At 49.0% G+C, this 22,836-nt stretch overlaps 1 long non-coding RNA gene across 1 annotated transcript; it reads right to left on the bottom strand.

Annotated features, from left to right (window-relative positions):
• Positions 1-2,609: 2,609 nt before the first annotated feature.
• On the bottom strand, positions 2,610-22,816 carry LOC138503479 (uncharacterized). The gene is made up of 3 exons (XR_011279645.1): positions 22,627-22,816; positions 3,709-3,833; positions 2,610-3,308 (listed from the first exon to the last, which is right to left on the bottom strand). It is a non-coding gene; the product is annotated as an uncharacterized lncRNA (long non-coding RNA).
• Between the last annotated feature and the right edge of the window lie 20 nt (positions 22,817-22,836).

Raw genomic sequence — 22,836 nt, 5'->3', positions numbered from 1 at the left:
AGGCTCCTCATCCTGAAAGACTGGAGTCTGTCACAGGGGTCTTGCTCAGGTATGGGTAAAAGGCATTCACAAGTAGTCTGGTTGCTTCCCTCTATTCAACCCTGCAATTTCTGACAACCTATTCCCTCTGTCTGAGCCTGTGAACAGAGGCTCACAAGGTTTAATTGTATATCTTCCATGTGTTAGGTTATGTTACCAATACTTGTAAACTGCAGTGTACACCCAAAGGCATCTTAGTGCTAGCTAGCGGAATGAGGATGGAAAGAGCTAGAAAAGATACGTTTTTAGTATCAGAAATAGTTGTTAGTGGCACGTAAAAATAAAATTCCACAGGTAGGCCGCGGCAACCGGAAAGGATCGGGCCAGAATACGAGTGGCCTTTAATCGGGGTACAGAAACAAGACATGCATTCGCGAAGCAGTGTGTCCGGGCAGGAATGTACAGACAAATTTTGGCTTGTAGATATTCTGCCCGAGTTCCATAAAAGGCATGATGTACTAGACATTAGGCCTTGACCTGAATGCGCTTGGCCATGGGTAGCCAATGAAGATGGCGAACAACTGGAATAATGCTAGCACAACTAGGTGTGGAAGCGGCTACTCTAACTGCAGAGTTCTGCAGGACTTGAAGGTGCCACAAGAAGTAAACAGGTTGTGCCAGAAAAGGGCATTGCAGTGGTCCATGGAGGACATAACAAGTGAGGACACCACAAGGGCACGTAACTGAGAAAGGAGGAAAAGAATGTTACTAATGGTTTTCAGTTGAGGATAGCCTCTTTGACATACTGCACTTATCGGAGATTCTGCAGACAGAAAGGCTAATCTTTACCCCTAAATCCTTCACTTGCGGAACAGGAGAAAGAAAAGGGCTCAAGGGAGATGGCCAAAAAGAGGGGGTCCAAAAGGTAGTAGAAGAAGGAGGGTGTCACGCTCCCCTGGTCTCCATGGGGGTGTGCTCGTGCGCGAAAGATGATGTCTGCACTGGTGTTGTTCTGCTTAATGAGGGCCTGCTTGCGTCTTCTCTTCTGTCTTGCCTCAGGAGATGTTTGTCTGCAAGTTGAAACAAGATATTAGCCAACTGTGTGGAGCTGGTTTTGGTTTTCACCTCCTTCCGTGTTATCCTTCTCTTTCCCTGGCTCACCTTGTCTATTATATGGGTGAGCTCTCCGTCCTGCACACTCTCTGGCAGGGGCGCGGTTACTCTGTAGTTCCAGGATCAAGTTACTTCACTGATCCGATGGAGGTTGCTGAAGTGGATGGACCGGAGTAAGCAGGTAAGTCCCTATTCCAATAACTCCTTGAAATAACTGCCTTAAGTCCTTGCATGCAAGATATCTAATGTTCGTTTTTTGTCTTTCAGGTGCGGCACAAAAGCGGTGTTCGGATGATGGATGACTCTCATGACAATGATGTGCACGATTCTTGCCGGTAAGTAGAGCGCTGTGCGAGATGCGCTAATAGTTCGCTTTATTTTAGCCTTCTTGTTGTGTGCGACTAACCTGCTTTGTCTTTTCTGTTCAGCAGGTGCAGCGCTTTTCCAGGAAGAAGATGGAAGTTCCGACTGATGGTGTCGAGATGCGGCGCGATGCAGAATGATGGAGAACTGCTCGCTGGAGTTCCTGGAGGAGGCCGAGTCAGGTGCGTCGCTACCCGAGAGGGTGCCTTCTGTTCTGATCTTCTACAAATGCGGCGGCCCTTGGATAAGCGTAAAGGCAAGGTCCGGATGTTCTGCAGTTAAGGCCTTCAATGCGTGAATAACTCTTGTTCTTCTATTTTCACAGGTGCCGATGAATAGAAGACTCTGGATGGGCGTGGCAGAAAGGAAGCAAGAACTGACACAGTGAGCGTTACGCTGCAAGAGTGTAGATTAATGCGAAGAGTGTTCAGTTTGCAAGGTGCGGTTTAAATATCCTTGCAAGTAGTTCCAGGAAAATAGTCCCCTTCATCGTATCCTGTCTCTCTGGTAAAGTAGTCCCAAGCCACACCCTGTACTGAATGGCTCAGCATCTCAAAACCAAATAATTAGACCATGTATTTAACACTTGCCATGAGCCTGGCGCCAGCGGTACCAGGACTGTGCCCAGGTGAGCCTAGCTGGGGCCTGGGAAGTCCCAAAGGAGGCCAGAATCTGGGCTGGGCTTGGGGGTTTCAGGGCTTTGGGGGCATGCACCTTGACAGAGGGACCACCAACAATCTCAATTTTTCCCCATTCAACTTGAGCCAGCTATTACACATTCATGCACACATAGCTTCGAGGCAGGGGGATACTTTCGCCATGGAGCCTGGGTTGGGCAGTGAGAACCAAGTGGAGCGGAGACAGGTCCCTCACACCCTGTCTATAGTAATCTGGAGGAAGGCGACTAAGCTTTCTTGTAATCTGTGTACCAAGAGTGACAGAGGGGGACCTTTTGGAAAAAAAAGTCCAGGCTCCTTATTGATCCAACTGGAGAAAAAATGTATAATTGACGCCCATCCAGACTTCCAGAGCCGCCCGCCCATCAGGTCCTTGCATTCATTCATATGGCCAACTACCAAATGGCAGGGCTCGCAGATAGGGTGGCCAATTGTCCCGTGCTGATGTGTACAAGGGGGGGGGGGGGGGGTTTGTCCTGACTGGAGAAGTCTAAGCTAACTGCAGTTTATTTATTGCAGTTTAAGTTTAGAGACAGTATACTATCTTTGGGTGTCACAATTTATATAGTTGCCAAAGATAGCAGTACATGAAAAACAACAGTAATCATCCACATGTGCTAGATCATAAGTTTATACAAGACCAGCTTTTATTAAGTGGCTCTCCTTATTTCTTTAAACATTTTATGAAGGAATTGTAAGTATCATACAAAAGGGTGCACATATTTCACCCAAATCAAACAACAAAGTACAAAACAGTATAGGTGCAAAGCATGAAACAGAAAATGAAGTCAGTTCATACAAGCATGTGCTGTGTATTAACATTGATCCAAAACAAGACAGTAGTATAAAGGCATCATGTTGCCACTAATACATTCTGTTTTTATATTTTTCTGATTGTAAGACAGTTTTACCCAATGGGTTAATACCAGGTTTACCCAATGCAACATGTAACTGGTGTAACCTTAATAATCCTCAAAAAGGTATAAAGCCCTCGAAAGGGTCTATCATAGCCAGGCTAAAGGGTGACCAAAAAGGGGTGATTGATCGACGTCTCTGAAATAGATCTCAACTAAGATTTAAGGGGGATTCCGTCCCACCGCTATGATGGAGGAGTCCCAGGACGTTTCGGCTTTGGTGGGTCACAGCCTTCTTCATGGAGCCAAGGAGTGGAGTTCCCTGTAAGAGATTTAAGGGGAACTCGAGTTACTAAAGTGGATTATAAGATGCACCGTAGTTAAAGGACATGCACATACATATGTCACTGTCACAAGACCCTTTAATAAAAACTAAAGAGAAAATGTCTAGTTGACTTGAGAAGGTGAACAGGGAGTGGCCTTACACCGGCCTGGGTTCTGGGTAGATGCCAGAGGTTAGTGGAAGTGGAATAAAATACAATAAAATCGTACTCTATGAGTGACATGGGCTTGTGCCACAATATACTAGATAGAGGAGAAGCAAAGCACTTAGTTGCTCTGATATAACATAAAATAAAAAAATACTATTAATCCAAAATATCCCCCTCCATTTGCCCAATGATATAAACATGGAGTGAGTAAGTAATGGAAGTGTGAGATACCTTTAGGTGTTGCTGCAAACCAACCCCATTGTGGTTTGATACTGCTATGCGCCGTATGGATAAAAAATGGCGTGCTGGGGAAAGCCCAGAATGCTGGATCGGAAAAAGGAGCTGCAAGCGTCTGCCTGAACAGTGGGACAGAAAAACAGAAAGATCGGAAAAAAGGCATAAATAGTGCCTGGTTTCAGCTAGATGGAACCTAGGGAACCGGATTATAACTGGATCATTGAATATCTCAGGAGCCAGATTATGTCTGGCTCCCCGGGTGTTCATTTACCTTTTCGTTCGAATGTTTGGAGGAATCTGGCACTCCGTCTGATCTCTGCAGTCAGAAAATGGAGCTGTGCTTCATTGTACTGCACTCAGCATGCGTCTAAATAAAGATGCTGCTTTTGCACGCATGCTCAGTAGAAGAACACGGGCCGGCGTAATCGTTGTACGACTGCCCCGTGTGTGGGGAGGAGAGCTGCCAAGGGAGCCTGAGCGAGGCGAACGGCTGCCCTTGAATGGTGCGCATGCTCGGAAGAGCATTGTGCAGCCGGTACTCCTTTATCGACCTCGAAAGGATGAAAGGCTGAGTTGGACTTGCCAGGATTCGAACCCGCAACCCACAGATCACGCAGAGATTGCAGCAACGAGTGCTCAACCGGCTGAGCTATCTTATTGGCTAACATTCTTCAGAGGTTGGTCAAATGAGTATCGACTGAGGTATAATGATCACAGTACCTAGATGTAGGACAAACCATATATGAAGCGCTACATACAGTTAAATACCTATCTGGACTGATCACAGGGACAGGGTTTGCTGAGTTTCTATTTCAGTTACCAATGTAACTTTCATTTGTTTGTTTTGAACAGCGCTTGCATTTTCTTGAGAGTCAGGTTTTGGATGTTTTATTTGTAGTCTTGAAGATTTGAGAGGCTAGAACACCTGTGATCAGTGTAATGACAATTACTCACCCTTCAGCAAAGACTCTGCTGCCACTGACCATTTATAGTAATATACCCCATTGACTGCAAGGTTGAATGGATGTAAACTAGACTGTGCATAGTCATCACTTTACACACCATTATAATTAGACTGTAAATTGAATTAGAAGTGTAAAAATGATCTGCCTCTGCATGATTATGCACACAGCACCGGAACTCTGGAAAATACAACTGTGCAATACTGGTTTGCTTTCACTGGAAAAAAAGCATAACTTGTTAAAAAATTCTCAATTTCAACTTAGTTTTCCATCCTATTAATTATACAATCCTAAAATTCTAGGAAAGCATGCACAGTGCTTCTGAAGCTGAATGGAAAGAAACCATTCCTTTTATCAGTGTGTAGTTTATTTTTTTGAAATGCTTCAGAGAAATACATTCCCTTTCAGAGGTGGCTTGCAATTACAGCCCTGTAGATAAAACAATCACAAGAAGCCTTCTGATTTCTGTCAAGTAACCTGATCTTTGCACTGCCCTCTGCTCTAAACCTGTGTGTAAATGTACTCAGGAAAATAACAAAACTGGCGTATTTACAAGATTTTCATGTGTAAAAAGGACTAGTACTCGCCTTATCTGGAGACCTAGGTCTAAAGAGCCGCGACCTCTAGAGCTCCAGGGCGGCAGGGGTGGGGTGATACCGCCCCCTGCCCATGGGCAACTGCCTGTCCGGGCCCATTGGAAAGCACTGCATAACCAGATGGCGAGTAGGGTGGCCAACTTTCTGAAATCATTTTGCAGGACACTTGCCCACAAGGCGGGGGAACGTTTCCCTCCAGGGAGGCACAGTGACCATGCCGGGGCACACCCGCGACCGCCGCTGGGCTTGGGGACTTGATCACACACGGATGACATTACCCCGAGGATGGGGAAGGCACCATGGCCGCCCTGGAGGTACGGCCGGGCTGCGTTATCAGCCTCTACCCGTGTCGAGGTACGGGGACCCCACAGGGTCGCTAATTCCATTACTTGCACGTGCCTTAGCTCCACTGAAACTTTAGTCGGAAACAGGGGCCGGAATTTCCATTTGCTCGTGCATCTGTGTGTTCGGTAGAAGTTCTGCACTCGGAAACAGCGCTGCTGGGGCCAGGACTTAAGGCACAGCCTCTGTGCACTAAGCCGCCACCAGCAAACTAAGGCCCAGACTCTCTTCCTTGCATTGGTCCAGGTGCGGAGCAGGTGTCACTTCCACACAGACTATTAAGCACCCACGTAGTGGGGGTTTACAGACCTTGACCGGAGACAAATGGAATCAGCTGGGCCCAACCAGATGGCCCAGCGCCTGTACCCGCCCTGACCCCTGACTTAAGTCTCTAGCGCCTCTGGCTGCAGGGGCTTAAGCTGCCATGCCTCTTCCCCGCCTGCCTTCCAAGGGCTGGGCTGAGCCACTCGGCCTGCGGTCAGGCTGACCAGGAAGGAAGGAGAGTGCCCACCACCCAGCACCAACACCCCCAAGGGTGTGCACCCAGGGTGGGTGGGAGTTTTCTGTGCACCCTGCGGCACAGCGGGAGGAAGGAAGGATGCACCACTGCAGCGCCTTTTGACAAAAGCTTGGCTCAGAGGACGACTTTCAATAGATTGCAGCAAGGTAGCTGTTCTGCCACTACGAAACCCTGATCCCAGAATCAGATCGTCGTCGAATGATTTAGCACCGGGTTCCCCAGGAACATGTAGTGCACTACAGGCGAAAGAGGTGGTCCCCTTCTTTTCACACTCAAGTCCTAAGGCGAGCTGCTCTACGAACCGGCCCAGAGGCCGGCTATCCTAGGCCAACCGAGGCTCAACAGTACTGCAGTACCATTACGGTTAGGGGGGGGATTCTCACTTAGAGGCGTTCAGTCATAATCCCACAGATGGTATCTTCGCCCCATTGGCTCCTCAGCCAAGCACATACACCAATTGTCTGAACCTGTCGTTCCTCTCATACTGAGCAGGATTAATATTGTAACAACACACCATCAGTAGGGTAAAACTCACCTGTCTCACAATGGTCTAAACCTAGCTCATGTTCCCTATTAGTGGGTAACAATCCAACGCTTGGTGAATTCTGCTTCACAATGATAAAAAGAGCCAACATCGAAGGATCAAAAAGCGACGTTGCTATGAGTACTTGACCGCCACAAACCAGTTATCCGTAAGGTAACTTTTCTGAAGCCTCCTGCTTGAAACCCTCCCATCAAACCCACACCAATTTGCACCATCCCTCCCCTGACCCACACCAATGAGCCCCCATCCCTCACTGAGACCAATGTGCCCGTCCCTCCCATCAAACCCACACCAATGTGCCCCATCCCTCCCATCAAACTGACACCAATTGGCCACCATCCACTCCCTCCAGAACCACACCAAGATGCCCCATCCCACCCACCAGATGCACACAGATGTCCCCATCCCACCCACACCAGTATGCCCCATCCCACCCTCCAGACCAACAGATGCCCCATACCTGTTCCAGACCGACACCAATGTGCTCCCATCCATTGCCGACACCACCAAGATTTCACCATCCCTCCATCCACACAGCAAGATGCCCCCATCCCACCCTGTAGACCCACACCTAGATGAATCATCCCTCCCCCAGACCCAGAATGTGCCCCATCCCTCCCCCAGACACAGACCAATGTCCCCATTCCCCATCAAACCCACACCAATGTGCCTCGAACCCTCCTCAGACCCACACCAATGTGCCCTATCCCTCCCCAGACTAATGTGCCCGTCCCTGCCATCAAACCCACACCAAGGTGTTCCCATTCTCTCCCTCCAGAGCCACACCGATGTCCCCTTTCCACCACAACCAGGATGCCCCAGCCCTCCCCCAGACCCACACCAATGTGCCCCATCCCTTCCTCCCAGTCCCACACCAATATGCCCCATCCCTCTCTCTCAGACCCACACCAAGATGTCCCATACCTCCCTCTCAGATACATACCAAGATACCACCATCCCTCCCTCCAGACCCACACCAGTATGCCCCATACATCCCTAGGCCAACACCAATGAGCCCCATCCCTCCCTGGACCAATGTGCCCGTCCCCCACACAAACCCACACCGAAGTGCCCCCGTCCCCTCCCTCCAGAGCAACACTGATGTTCCCATCCAACCCGAACATGGGTGCCCCATCCCTCCCTGCAGACCCACACCAATGTGCACTGTCCCTCCCCAGACCCACACCAATGTGCCCACATCCTTTCCCAGACCAATGTGCCCGTCCCTCCCATCAAACCCAAAACCAATGTGCCCCATCCCCTCCCTCCAGACCCACACTGGTGTCCCCATCCAACCAAAACGGCCGAGTGTGTGCTGTCCTGATCTACGGCTAAAGCCCACTTGGTCACAGGGCCAGCACTCCAGGGCCGGCAGTCATGGGACACGACAGACAGCAACCCGCACAAATTGATTTGAGTAGTGAGCACCCCCCACTGCAGAGACACCGCTCCCCGACGAGATTAACAGACAGGCGCTTTGTGTTATCGGCTCCTGGGCATTGGCAGCGCTGGTGTTGCCAGTCCAGCTGTTTTGGAAAAGGCGGAGTCGGTGCAGAGTCTCGTGAGTCTCTGGGCACCCTGTTTGCTGCTTGCTGTTCTATCCTACCTGAGCTGCTGTGGGACTGTGTGCTGTTAGTCCTTTCTCTACCTCTACTGCTCCAGGAAGGAAACGCTGGGTTAAAACCCCCTACAGTCCGCAGAGCGGCGCAGAGTCGGTGCAGAGTCTCGTGAGTCTCTGGAGGCTTGAATGGTGCCCGACAAAGAACTTCCGTGGAAGTTACATCAACCTCTCACCCGGCTCCAACTATGTCACGGTGGGGAAGGAGGGCTCTGCAGGCCAGCCCAGTTAATGAGCTGGACGGATCCTACACTGGGCAATTCACAAGTAAGCAAATCCAATGAAGTATTTGATTCAGTTACTAGTAATGCTTTGACGATAAATGACAGAAAGAGCCGTGTGTGCTCTAACAGATTTGGCAACTCTGCCTCTTCCGTGTTGAGTCCGGCAGCTGTAAATGGAAGGGTCCCTTTATCAAGCCCCTCCATGGCCCGTTTGCCCAAAATCTTTGCCACAGTGCCGGTTACAGTCTCTAGACATTCCACAAAATCCACACAGAATGGACTCCTTAGAAGACAGAGCGGTTCTGACTCACCTGACATTAAATCTTGTTGAGCTGCAGGCGAGCGGCCCTTTTGAAGGTCCTGTCGACTCGAGCGTTGAAGCGCCGAAAGCGGCCGGGTTGAGCGATGACGTTCCAGCTCTGCGCAGTCTGGTGTGTGAAGCAATGCAGTGCTTCGAGGTGAGCTGAGCACCTCCGAGCAATCAGTGCGAGCGTAGAATGCAGCGTCTCACCTCGGAAAGCACAGGATCGTGGATTGAAAGTGTCGGCTGCGTTGACAAAACTACTGTCACATCTGCTCTGTTCACTTTGACTGTGCCTGCCCAAAAATCAACCTTAAAACCCGAAATACTGAAAATGAAGGTTGACAACACGAAAAGCATACTTCTTGATGCAGCTGTCCTTGAAATCGACTCAACAAAGGCATCGCCGCACAATGTGTCACCTGTGCCCGAACAGCAAACCTCAGAATTCGCTGCGCACAATGTAACGATACATGACCATAACCAAAGTCCTCGCCCAAGAAAAAGGCGCGACTCTCTGGCTGTAGTTAAACTGCTCCAGGATCTCACTGAAATTAATGGAGCTATAAATTCGAAGACATCGAACGATGGTATTTCCGTCGGGGATGCCCTTGCAACCGAGGATATTTCATTCGCCCAGTGGCCGCCCGCCTCCAAAAAAAGAAGACGGATAGATTCGAGCCCTGCCACAGCAATTTATTGCTCCCAAAAAAGCAACAATGTTCTTAGCAAGGTGATGAGTTCAAGCATTAATAAAACTCCTCCTTGCTCCATTCAACGGAGCAGTAATATCGAGATCTCTAAGGCAAATTGTGAAAATGAGCTCTCGCCTCCATCATCAACTGACAAATCATCCCTGGATTCTTCATTCATAGAGCGTGACTTTGCGAAGATAAGACAACCGTACAAGTTCAACAAAACAAAAGACTCAACAGAAACAAACATCAGAAAGCAACTAAAGGATTCGCTAAGCGATCTGCAGCCTTTTTGTAAAGTCCTCATTAACTATAGCCTTAGCTCCGATGCTCAAAATGTATGAACAAATAAATGATCAAAGATTTGTCGACACTTTCAGCATTAATGAACTCTAAATTGTTAAATGTTGAACAACGGAATGATCAATCTGAGTCCAGACTATGGGAAAACATAAAAAGAATAGATACATCCCTTAAGGAATTGGCCGATCAAAAAAGAAATAATAGTGAAGACAAGAAATTGCTGGCAACAGTTGCTAGGGAGGTACTTGGACTTCTTAAATGCAACCAAAATATGCATAAAGAAGAGAAGGGAACTCACAGTGTGAAGCATCAACTAATTTCAAACAACAAAAATTCACATTTAGAGCCCACTGAGAGGGAGAAATGCCGGTGCAAGGACTCTGAGCAACAACAACCTCTGCAAGCTGGCAACATCCAGCTTCCAAAAAATAAAGCTGATGGGCAGAATAAGTCGAGTGATCCCAGAACTGGAGGACCCCGATTCCAATAACGAAAGTCGTGTTGCCGGCGATCTGCAAAAACCTTTGGAATTGCTTGCAATATCAAGTACCAATTCCTCAGAAGTGACTCCTCACGACTTTCGAGTTCATCAAAAGAAGGTCCCTTAGTCACTGTAGATGGTGGTGAAGATCGGGTGGAGGAACCCCTAGACTCATACAAGGAAGTGCCTTTTCCACGTCTCTTTGAGTCCAACAAACGAAGGCTCCATAGTCATTGTAGATGGTGGTAAAGATCGGGTGGAGAAAGCCCTTGACAAAACATACGCTATCTTCCAAAAGAGCAAAGGCCCGCAGGCTACAATGCCTTCAACAACAAAAAACCAAGAATCAAAATTGCAAACGAAAAAAAATAACATTGACTCAAGAAAATTTCTCAGGAATCTAAAATCAGTAAATATATTTGTCAATTCCCGAGAGAAATAGCACAACGGTTAAAAAAGATCAACTGATGAAACATAATGTTGACATGCTCAATATCGAGCGTGTAGAGCCTGACCTGAGTATAGAAATATCGCAAAATGAACTAATGAATCTCTCTACGTATGATGATGAGCAACCTGAAGATATTAATGCATCTAACAAAGTGCCTAATCCAGTAAATGAAATATGTCGAGTGGATCATCCCGAGTCATCACGTGGAACGCATTGCTCGGAGGCCGACACTCAAGTAGTTCGTACTGAACCAACAATCAAAGTTACTGGAAGAGTGTGTTCATTGATTCCATCCACTTGAGGACATGAAACATCAAAGAACCCTGATGAAGATTCGAAATTCCAAATCATGGACGCTAAAAGACAGCGATTAACTGCTTGCAGTGGCACAACTGAGCAACGGGGAGACATCGTAAGTGGACCAGGAAGGTGTGTCTATAAAGATGCCCGTGAGGATCCGTCGACCAAAGCTGAAAAGATAATGCAAGTTTCACATATAGACAACGAACCTCTACAGTTTGAGAATGTCTACAAAAGAAAAGGTTCTAGTGAAGAACGAAGAAGCTGGAGTGTTTCACAAACTTCAAAAAAAAATGACAAATCGCAACAAATCAATCCTAGGATGGCAAAATATCAGTTGAAATTGGAACACATTCTAGCATCCAAGGACTGTCTAATTTTGAATAGAAATAACGTTATGCGTTTATTACATCATGTTCCTAGATTAAGATCAATAGAGTCCAACGACATACAAACTGTTGAATTTGTTGACGAGCAACATAATGATGAAGTCCGTCTCCACATAAACTCTAGATTGATATGCGACATGCTATTGAATGCAGTTCCATGTATTTTGTCACTAGGGTTTTATATACAAGAGATGTCTGGAGACATGAAAGCAGCCAAACTGCCAAAGGATGAGCACAGTGCCTCTTAAAGTGTTACGCGGGATGAGGGGAACCCGCTATATGTGAAACAAAATTCCCCCGGTACCTAAATCTAAGGAGGTGACAAAAACAGAAGCCAGTGAAAAACGCTTCATGATATCCAAAAATTATGGAAACCAGGAAGTTGGATATCCAGGTGAAAATATTAAAAATCACATTTCACTGCAATCCAAATACAACGGGCAATGAGACCGTCAGAAAGGAGTGCTCTAAAGAGAATGAAAAATCAACCAACTGGTATTGGTTAGCGGGAGTGCAGGTCAGCTAATGCCATCAGGGGATTGAATCCCAAATATCACCATCGTATCCTGGAACACGAGAGGTTTTAGTCACCTGTTTAAAAGCGCAATGAATTGGCAAGTAGACATTACCATTATATGTCTCCAGGAAACGTGGTTGACTGCTTCACCCATTGCTGATGACTTCGAACTTGCAATAAATCCTGCTATTGTAAGAAAAATCGTTCTCCTGCCTGCTGGCCTATTGACTCTTATTAGAAAAAACAGTGGCATGAAACTCATCAGCTCGTTCAACTATTCTCCTTTTACACAACACACTGTAATACAATTAAGAGGAGCCCTAAACGAGAAGACAACGCAATATGATTGAATTAACGTCTACTGGAACCACAAAACGGCCGGAACGATCAAATTCATTAACACTGAGCAAGATTTTATCAATGACCTTAATAGTGCCCAAGAAGCCCCAAACATCATACTTTGTGGGGATATGAGTTTAGATTGCATAAGAGCCACGACCAACGGAAATAGAGGGGCTACAGCTCTCCAAAAATATGCCCAAAAATGTCAAGCCACCCTAGAAGACAGAAATCTAGTGATGGTAAATGGAAACACGAAAGGAGACATCCCGGCGCAAACCACGTGGTGCAGTAAAAATCAAACTTCAATCACAGACTATTTCTTTGTCTCAGAAAACCTAAGTCGACATGTAAGGCAGCTCCAAATAACTGGATCCGTCCTGAGTGACCAGAGCCAACTCAAACTGACAGTTTCCAATCAGGAAACTAAGGAAGTCTCGAATTGGGACCAGATGGTCGAAGTGGAACATAAACAGATTACGTCTGAGAATAAAACCAACTGACGTTAAGACAGTAACTTAAGCTTATTGTAAAAACTCAAGAGATCACATAGAAAATAAAGTTGAATATTTACACTTCTTGGAACAGTTTTCGTACCATGATCAAGGCCTGAAAAGAGGCACTTTCAATCCAAAGCACTCTTATGATGAAGAGGTAGTCAAAGAAAGCGTCAACTGTGCAAAGAACTTAGACAACACCTTTTTTTGAAGGAGGCCGAACAAGTAGCGAAAAAGCCTCCAAGCAAAAGTACAAAAATTGGTTGTTATCCCATAAGGCCATTTTACAACAACACGATGCAGAAGCAATAATGTTCAGTTTAAGCAATAAAAACTCACAGGAGTTTTGGAAGCTAATAAATAACACCAGCTGTAAACAACAAGCTATTGAAGCCAATATGGTTACCGAGGCACAGTGGATTTCCCACTTTGAAAATGGATATAAGAAAAAAGGGCTCACACCTGAACCTAAGCGACCCCAAATAATGCAAGTGGAATATTCAATTTGATGTTGAAGACATTTTACAGAGTATTCAACATAGTAGTTCATCAAGGACGCCCGGACCGGGTGGTCTAACAAACCACATATTAAAACATAATCCTGTTGAGTGAGCTAATCTCTGCTTAAACCTGTTCAAGAACATAGCCAGCATAGGACCCACACCGTTAAGCTGGAAAAGTGCGATTGTGGTTCCGATTTTCAAAAAAGGAAATAGACCTGAGCCAAAAAACTATAGACCAATTGCACTTTTGGACGTTCTTGGAAAAATATATGCTGCTCAGCTACAAAAACTTTTGCTGAATTGGATAACAGCAAGTACTCACTTGGATTGTCGACAGACCGGCTTTGTCAAGGGAGTGGGATGTGGCCTAAACCTAATGATACTTAACATCTTAAAAATGGAAGCCATCGGATCAAACAAAAAGATATATCTTGCGTTTGTGGATTCATCCCAAGCTTTTGATAGTATCGATAGAGAGCTGCTTTGGTCTAAATTGTAGGCATGGAACTCACCGCCCAGTCTGCTAATGGCGATAAAAGATTTGCATAAAAACACAATAATAAGAGGGAGGTTAGACCAAAAAGGTTCCCTATCAGAACCCATAAAAACCCCTCGAGGCGTTAGGCAGGGCTGTCCCTTGGCATCAATTATATTCAACCTGTTAATTTCAGATATTAGAGATGCATACTAGGAGCCAATGTGGTTCCTCCAAAAATCAATGGTAATTAAGTAAATTGGATTCTATACGCTGATGACCTTGTGTTGCTAGATCTTACACCCATAGGTCTTCAATGCAAGCTAAACATCAACAATATATTCAACAAAATGGCCTATGTGTCAACACAAGGAAATCAGAAATCCTAGTACTACAAGATCTGCTAAAGAATAGAGAAACCATTGGAGAAAAAAAAGTTTGTTTGGAAACTGGGAAATGAAACCATCGAATGAGTAAAAAAAACATTTATCTAGGTATGTGCATCAGCTTCAACTTAAATGATGCCCCTTGGGTAGAAAAATCTAAGGCCAAATGTATGCAACTCAGAGCGCAAGCTTGTGAATTAAATAAAAGATACAGCAAATTTTCTTTAACGCCAGTCTTGAATTTTTACAAACAAAAGGCCATGCCAGCGATGATACGCGGTGCTGAAGGTGCATTAGGATGCTGTGCTGAATTCTGGCCTTCAATTGAACATTCATTTTGGTCAAAAGAACTGTGGCTTCCAAGCGGTGTTCCAACTGCGTGCATAAGATATGAATTGGGTCTGCTGTCCATCAACGCAAGAATAACGTTGAACACACTTAACGAGTACCGTAAAATGACCACAGAGCCGGCGATTGCCCAAATACGCAATCTTCAAAGAGACAGACTGCATAAACAGCGGAAGAGTGCTAAGCTGGTGGGTCCAACGTTGTGAGCAAATACTGGCAGATATAGGCTCCAATATGAGCACCTTGCAAAATAATCCAAACAAAGTAAAAATCATGCTTTGGAGACAAGACTGGATTGACACTGGTGATACTCATCGCACACATAGAGCGATGAATACTGTCCCTCTTGAAGTAAGTCAGTACAATACTATCCAGCCCTACTTGAATAAATTCCCAGGTAGAGTCCGCTGGTCAATCTTCATGAAGTTCCGTCTAAATCAAATCCAAACGCAAGAAATCCAAACTCTTTGGACAAAGGATGGAACCGCCTCACTGATATGCCGCCTATGTGGAAAACATCATGAAACCCTGAAACACCGAACTCTATCATGCTCGGTGTTAAATCAAGAGCGTAATACCCACATGGGAAGATTCATAATGGCAAGATCAACACAGGATGCTGAAGAATGGTGGAGCGAGCTCTTCAGTGACTTTGACCGAAAATGAACCATCAAATTAACATTCTTTCTGGAAAAGGTGATGAAAAAATTAAAAGACACAGAAGCAGCCGGTAAACATAAAACTGAGAGTGGAATAAAGGTATATCTAAATCTGTATTTTAAAGGTTTGTAATAAACTAGTATACAATTTTTAAAAATTATTTGAGAATAAGATCTTTTAACCAGCATTTGTCTCATTTTGGGCTAATGTCACCTGAAAATCAATGGCCAACAATATTGGAAACTAAAGTAATGAGTTTTCGAATAACCACTTTTAACTTTGAATGCACTGAAATTAGGTATAGTCAATGATACGGAGTTTGAGTAACGATTTATAGTAATGTTTTTTTTAGGATGTTGCTTCACATGTACAGTATATTTCCAGTAGAGGGAGGGTTGATGATACCTTAGGCTGAATCAATCATATTTATTGAGTTCAGACCAAAAGTGATGCATGCTCTTGTCTTATTAAGATTTTGCGTTTGATTTTTTCCTAATTAATTTTAATATATATGTGGTGCTTCACCTCTCTCTCTCTCTCTTTGCTGTTCTTGTATTTGCATCATAAGCATTTCTGTTTTCACAAATTGTATGTATCATTGATTTTGCTAAACGCTAATTCTTAAGTATGCAAATCTGCGTTCTTCAGCGGCGCGCAAGCCAAGTGATCCACGCCAAGGGTCACAGGCAACTTTTATTTTGTTCCAAACGTCGGCTGGACCCTGCAGGTGCATGAGAGTCCGGGGGGAGGCAGCGCCGCCTGTGGCGAGACAGCCCAGCTCCCCATCTCACTTGGTAGTCGGCCGAGACCTTTGTGGTTCTAAAATAAACCAAAAAAAAAGCCAGGTCCTCAGCCCGGGAATCCTGCACGCCGTCTGCAGCAGCTCCGCCGCCAGCCCAATCCACTCATCCTTACCCGACCCCCTCCGCTCCCCTTTCGGGCGAGCAGGCTTAGCCATTGCTCGCCCACAAATGTGGGCAGCTGGAACCTCAACGCCCGCTGACTAAGCCTGCTGCGCCATGGCTCAGGGTTCGCGCCTGCTGTGATGGGCCCCTGTCTGCCTGGGGAGGAGTCCCTCGAGAACAGCCAAGTTTCCCTGTGCTCCCAGCTGCCCCCACTCGGGTCTTCCCTGCCAACCGGGGCACAACCATCAATGCCCGCTGGTATGTCAGAGAGAAGAGTGCATGCCCCTGGCCGGTGCAGCAGCCGTCTCAGTGAGGAGCGGGGGAGCGCGTGGGGCTCCCTCTGTGGTGCGTGGTTGGGGACATAACCAAACCCTGCCTGGCGTCCCCGTCCATCTGCCGGGTCGCAGACCCCACTCCGGAGGAAGGGAATCCCGCTCCCAGGCACCTGGTTGCCTCACATGCCCCGGACTGCTCTGCTGGCCAGACCATAGTGCAAGGGGTGCCCTGGGCTGTGGGTGTGCGTGTCAGGGATGCAACCGAGGTTGGGCCCGTTGCTCCGCTGTTAATGATCCTTCAAGCCCCAAATCACAAGCAGATAACCCAGTCCCAATTCACACTCAAATGCCCCATTTCTCCTCCCAAACACATGTTCCAGATTCAAATGCCACCTCCCCCCGGACCCACATGCCACCATCCCTCCCTCCGAACCCAGAAAAAGACACCAACATCCGTCCCTCCATAACTACACCAAGATGCTCCACCCCTCTATCCAGAGCCACACCCATATACCTCCTCTCTACCTCCAGACTCACACTCAGATGGCGTCATCCGCCATCTCTCTCTATACCCACACCCCGACTACACCATCCCTTCGACACACACATGCTCCCGCCCCTCCAATAGACCAACATCCTTCTCTACAGATCTACATACATACCCCATCCCCCTTCCTTTCAGCCCTCACTCAGACACACATGCTCCATCATTCCCTGACATACCCCCATTATATGCCCTGTCCCTCCATTCCAGATCAACAATGTCACCCTCCGATCCGGAGTCCACCAAGATGCCCATTCCTTCCTCAAGCACACACCATGATGCCCCATCCTCCCTCCACAGAGCAAGATGCTCCCATCCCTCCCTCCAGACCCACACCAATGTGCCCCATCCCTCCCTCCAGACCCACACCAATGTGCCCCATGCCTGCCTTCACAACCATAACAATGTCCCCATACCTCCCTCTCAGACCCACCTCTGTGTCCCATACCTCCCTCTCACACCCACACCAAGATGTCCCATACCTCCCTTTCAGTCCCACACCAAGATGCCACCATGCCTCTAGACCCAAACCAAGATGCCCCATCCCTCCATTCCAGAGTCCACCACAATGCCACCAACCCTCCATGCCAGAGACCATCAAGATGCCCAATCCTTCCTCCACAGAGGAAGATGCCCCCATCCTGCCCTCCAGACTCAAAACAAGATATCCACCTCCACACACCAAGATGCTCTATCTCACTCTTCATACCCAGACAAATTTGACCCATCACTCCCTCCAGACCAATCTGCCCCATCCCTCCCAGATCCACACCAAGATGCCCCATCACTTCCTCCAGACAAAGATGCCCCATCCCACTATCCAGATGCAGATATCCCCATCCCACCCTCCCAACCAACACCTAAATGACCCATGCCTCCAGACCAGATGCCCCATACCTGTTCCAGGCCAACACTAATGTGCCCTCATCCATTGCAGACCCCCCCAAGATGCCAACATCAGTCACTCCACACAGCAAGATGCCCCCATCCTGCCCTCCAGACCCACACCTAGACTATCCATCCATCCCACCAGACACACACTTTGCCACCATACCTCCCCAGACCCACACCAATGTGCCACATCCCTCCCATCAAACCAACGTGCCTCCATCCACTCCCTCCAGAGCTACACCAAGATGCCCCCATCCCACCCTCCAGATGCGCACAGGTGTCCCTGTTCCATTCTCCAGACCAACAGATTCCCCAAACCTGTTCCAGACTGACACCAATGTGCCCCCATCCATTGCAGACCCCACCAAGATGCCACTATCCCTCCATCTACACAGAAAGATGCCCCCATCCTGCCCTCCAGACCCACACATAGATGAACTATCCCTCCTCCCAGATCCACAATGTGCCCCATCCATCCCCCAACACAGACCAATGTCCCCCATCCCTCCCATCAAACCCACACCAATGTGCCCACATCCCCTCCCTCCAGACTCACACCAAGATACCCCATCCCACAGTCCCAGCCCACACCTAGATGACCCATGCCACCATCCAGACCAACAGATGCCCCATACATGTTCAGACCGACACCAATGTGCCCCCATCCATTGCAGACCCCACCAAGATGCCACCATCCCTCCCTCCAGACCCACACCAATATGCACCCATCCGTCCCCAGACCAACACCAATGTGCCCCATCCCTCCCCTGGACCAGCGTGCCTGTCCCTCCCAACAAAACCACACCAATGTGCCCCCATCCTCTCCCTCCAGAGCCACACTGATGTCCCCATCCAACCCAAACAAGGATGCCCCATCCCTCCCTGCAGACCCACACCAATGTGCACCATCCCTCCCCAGACCCACACCAATGTGCCCCCATCCCTCCCCCAGACCAATGTGTCCATCCTTCCCATCAAACCCACACCAATGTGTCCCATCCCTCCCCTGGACCAGCGTGCCTGTCCCTCCCATCAAACCCAAACCAATGTGCCCCCATCCTCTCCCTCCAGAGCCACACTGATGTCCCCATCAAACCCAAACCAGGATGCTCCATCCCTCCCTGCAGACCCACACCAATGTGCCCCGTCCCTTCCCAGACCCACACTAATGTCCCCCATTTCTCCCATCAAAGCAACACCAATGTGTCCCCATCCCCTCTCTCCAGACCCACACCGATATCTCCATCCCACCCAAACCAGGATCCCCCATCCCTCCCTCAAACCCACACCAATATGCCCCATCCCTCCCATCAAACCCACACCAATGTGCCCCATCCCTCCCAAACCAATGTGCATCCATCCACTCCCTCCAGGCCCGAACCTAGATTAACCATCCCTACCCCAGTCCCACAATGTGCCCCCATCCCTCCCCCAGACACAGACCAATGTCCCCATCCCCAATCAAACCAACTCCAATGTGCCCCCATACCCTCATCAGACCCACACCAATGTTCCGCTATCCCTCCCCCAGACGAATGTGCACATCCCTTCCATCAAACCCACACCAATGTGCTCCCATCCTCTCCCTCCTGAGCCACATCAATGTCTCCATCCCACCCAAACCAATATGCCCCAGCCCTCCCCCAGGCCCACACCAATGTGCCCCGTCCCTCCCATCAAACCCACACCAATGTGCCCCATCCCTCCAATCAAAACAACGCACCTCCATCCACGCCCTCCAGAGCCACACCAAGATGCCCCATCCCTCCCCAGACCCACACCAATGTGTCCCTTCCCTCTCTCTCAGACCCCCACCAATATGCCCCATCCCTCCATCTCAGACCCACACCAAAATATCCCATACCTCCCTCTCAGACCCACACCAGGTTGCCCCATCCCTCCATTCCAGAGCCCACCAAACCTCCATGCCACAAAATGCCACCAGTCCCCCGAGACCCATACCATGATGCCTCATCCTGCCCTCCAGACTCAAACCAAGCTATCCACCTCCACAAACCAAGATGCTCGATCCCACCCTTCAGACCCAGACAAATTTGACCCACCCCTGCCTTCAGACCAATGTGCCCCATCTCTCCCAGACCCACACCAGGATTCCCCCATCCCTCCCTCCAGACCCACACAAAGATGCCCCATCCCACTCTCCAGATGGATAGATATCCCCATCCCACCCACACAGAGATGCCCCATTCCACCCTCCCAACCAACACCTAGATGACCCATGCCACCCTCCAGAACAGATCCCCCATACCTGTTCCAGACCAACACTAATGTACCCTTGTCCATTGTAGACCCCCCAAGATGCCACCATCAGTCCCTTTACACAGCAAGATGCCCCCATCCCGCCCTCCAGACCCACACCTAGATGATCCCTCCAGACCCACACCATGCCCCTATACTTCCCCCCAGACCCACAATATGCCCCCATGCCTACCCCAGACCCACACCAATATGCCCCGTCCCTCCCATCAAACCCACACCAATGTGCCCCCATACCTCCTATCCAGACCCACACCAAATACCCCCATTCCCACCCTCCAAGTGCACACAGATGTCCCCATCCCCCCACACCAAGATGCCCCATCCCACCCTCCAGACCAACAGATGCCACATACCTGTTTCAGACCGACACCAATGTGCCCCCATCCATTGCAGACCCCACCAAGAGGCCACCATCCCTCCCTCCAGACCCACACCAATATGCCCCATCCCTCTACAGACACATACCAATGTGCCCCATCCCTCCCCAGACCAATGTGCCCTTCCCTCCCATCGAACCCACACAAATGTGCCCCATCCCCTCCCTCCAGACCCCCACGGATGTCCCAATCCAACCCAAACCAGGATCCCCCATCACTCCCTGCAGCCCCACGCCAATGTGCCCCATCCCTCCCCCAGGCCAATGTGCCCATCCCTCCCATCAAATCCACACCAATGTGTCCCCATCCCCTCCTTCCAGACCCACACTGATGTCCCCATCCAACCCAAACCAGGATGCCCCATCCCTCCCTGCAGACCCAGACCAATGTGCCTCGTCCCTCCACAGACCCACACCATTGTGCCCCATCCCTCCCACCAAACCAATGTGCATCCATCCACTCCCTCCAGAGGCACACCAAAATTCCCCCATCCTGCCCTCCAGATGCACACATATGTCCCCATCCCACCCTCCAGACCAATAGATGCCCCATACCTGTTCCAGACCAACACCAATGTGCCCCCATCCATTGCAGACCCCACCAAGATGCCACTATCCCCCCATCCACATAGCAAGATTCCCCCATTCTGCCCTCCAGACCCACACCCAGATGAACCATTCCTACCCCCAGACCCACAATGTGCCCCAGACACAGACCAATGTCCCCCATCAAACCCAAACCAATGTGCCCCATCCCCTGCTTCCAGACCTACACCAAGATGCCCCATCCCACACCTAGATGACCCATGCCATCCTCCAGACCAACAGAAACCCCATACCTGTTTCAGACAGACACCAAAGGGCTCCCATCCATTGCAGACCCCAAGATGCCACCATTCCTCCCTCTAGACCCACACCAATATGCCCCATCCTTTCCCCAGAGCAATGTGCCCCATCCTTCCCATCAAACCGACACCAATGGGCCACCATCCACTCCCTCCAGAGCCACACTAGGATGCCCCCATCCCACCCACCAGATGCACACAGATGTCCCCATACCACACCTAGATGACCCATGCCAACCTCCAGACCAACAGATTCCACATATCTGTTCCGGACCGACACCTATGTGCTCCCATTGCAGACACCACCAAGATGCCACCATCTCTCCATCCACACAGCAAGATGCCCCCATCTCGTTCCCTCCAGACCCACACCTAGATGAACATCCCTCCCACTAGACCCACAATGAGCCCCATCCCTCTCCTAAAGACCAATGTCCTCATCCCCCCATCAAACCCACACCAATGTGCTTCCATCCCTCCTCAGACCCACACCAATTTGCCCCATCCCCTCTTTCCAGAACCACACCGATGTCCCCATCCCACCCAAACCAGGATTCCCCATCCCTCACCCAGACACACACCAATGTGCCCTGTCCCTCCCATCAAACCCACACCAATGTGCCCCATCCCTTCCATCAAACCAACGTGCCTCTATCCACTTCCTCCAGAGCCACACCAATGTGCCCCCATCCATCCATTGCAGGCCCCTCCAAGATGCCACCATACCGCCCTCCAGACCCACTGTGCCCATTTCTCCCTCCAAACCCACAGCAATGTACCCCATCCCTCCCTCCAGACCCACACCACTGTGTCACTATCCCTCCAGACCCACACCAATATGCCCCATCCCTCCAGACCCATACGGATGTGCCCCATCCCCAGACCAGCGTGTTCATATCCAACCATTCAGACCCCAAGATGCCCCATCCCACCCTCTAGACAAATACCATAATGCCCCATTCTCCCTCCACATAGCAAGATGCCTCTTCTCCCTTGCAGACCCTCACCAAGAAGCCCATGTCCCTCTCCCGAACCACACGCAGATATCCCCAGCCGATCCCCTGTAAAACCACCCATCCTAAACACACCCTTGTCAAACATTAAATTACTTTATTAGTCCCCTTTGATCAGTTAAACATCACCATTCACTGTCAGTGTTCCTATTCTTAGCCCGCCATACCTTTGAAGTTGAATAGATGAACATGATTTCTAAAGTAAATGTAATTCTCTTCCCCGCCGCCCCCTTGCACCGGCAGACTTCCCGCGACTCCTGCTGCTCTCATAGCCTGGTAGCCAGAGCCTGCCCGAGTTCCAGCTCGGTTCCGTCTAGTGTTAAAATGCCCACCTTAACCGCTGCAGCTGCAAGCCGAGTTGCACTTGCACGAGCAGCTTCCCGCTCACCAACACCAACATTGCTCCTGAAAATCACAATAATGACGCCGCAAGTCACGTGAAAAAGAGTGGGCGGGCCGTTGCTATGGTCCGTTTCTCGGTTGGGAATTAGACACTACCCAAATAAGATGGCTTTAGGGCTTGCTTTTTGCGCCTGCGTATC

This window comes from Ambystoma mexicanum, chromosome 11, assembly GCF_040938575.1.
Source record: "Ambystoma mexicanum isolate Mex_15411 chromosome 11, UKY_AmexF1_1, whole genome shotgun sequence".
Taxonomy (NCBI): Eukaryota; Metazoa; Chordata; class Amphibia; order Caudata; family Ambystomatidae; genus Ambystoma; species Ambystoma mexicanum.
The sequence above is the reverse complement of the archived record's forward strand: the minus strand, read 5'-3'. Positions and strand labels throughout refer to the sequence as shown.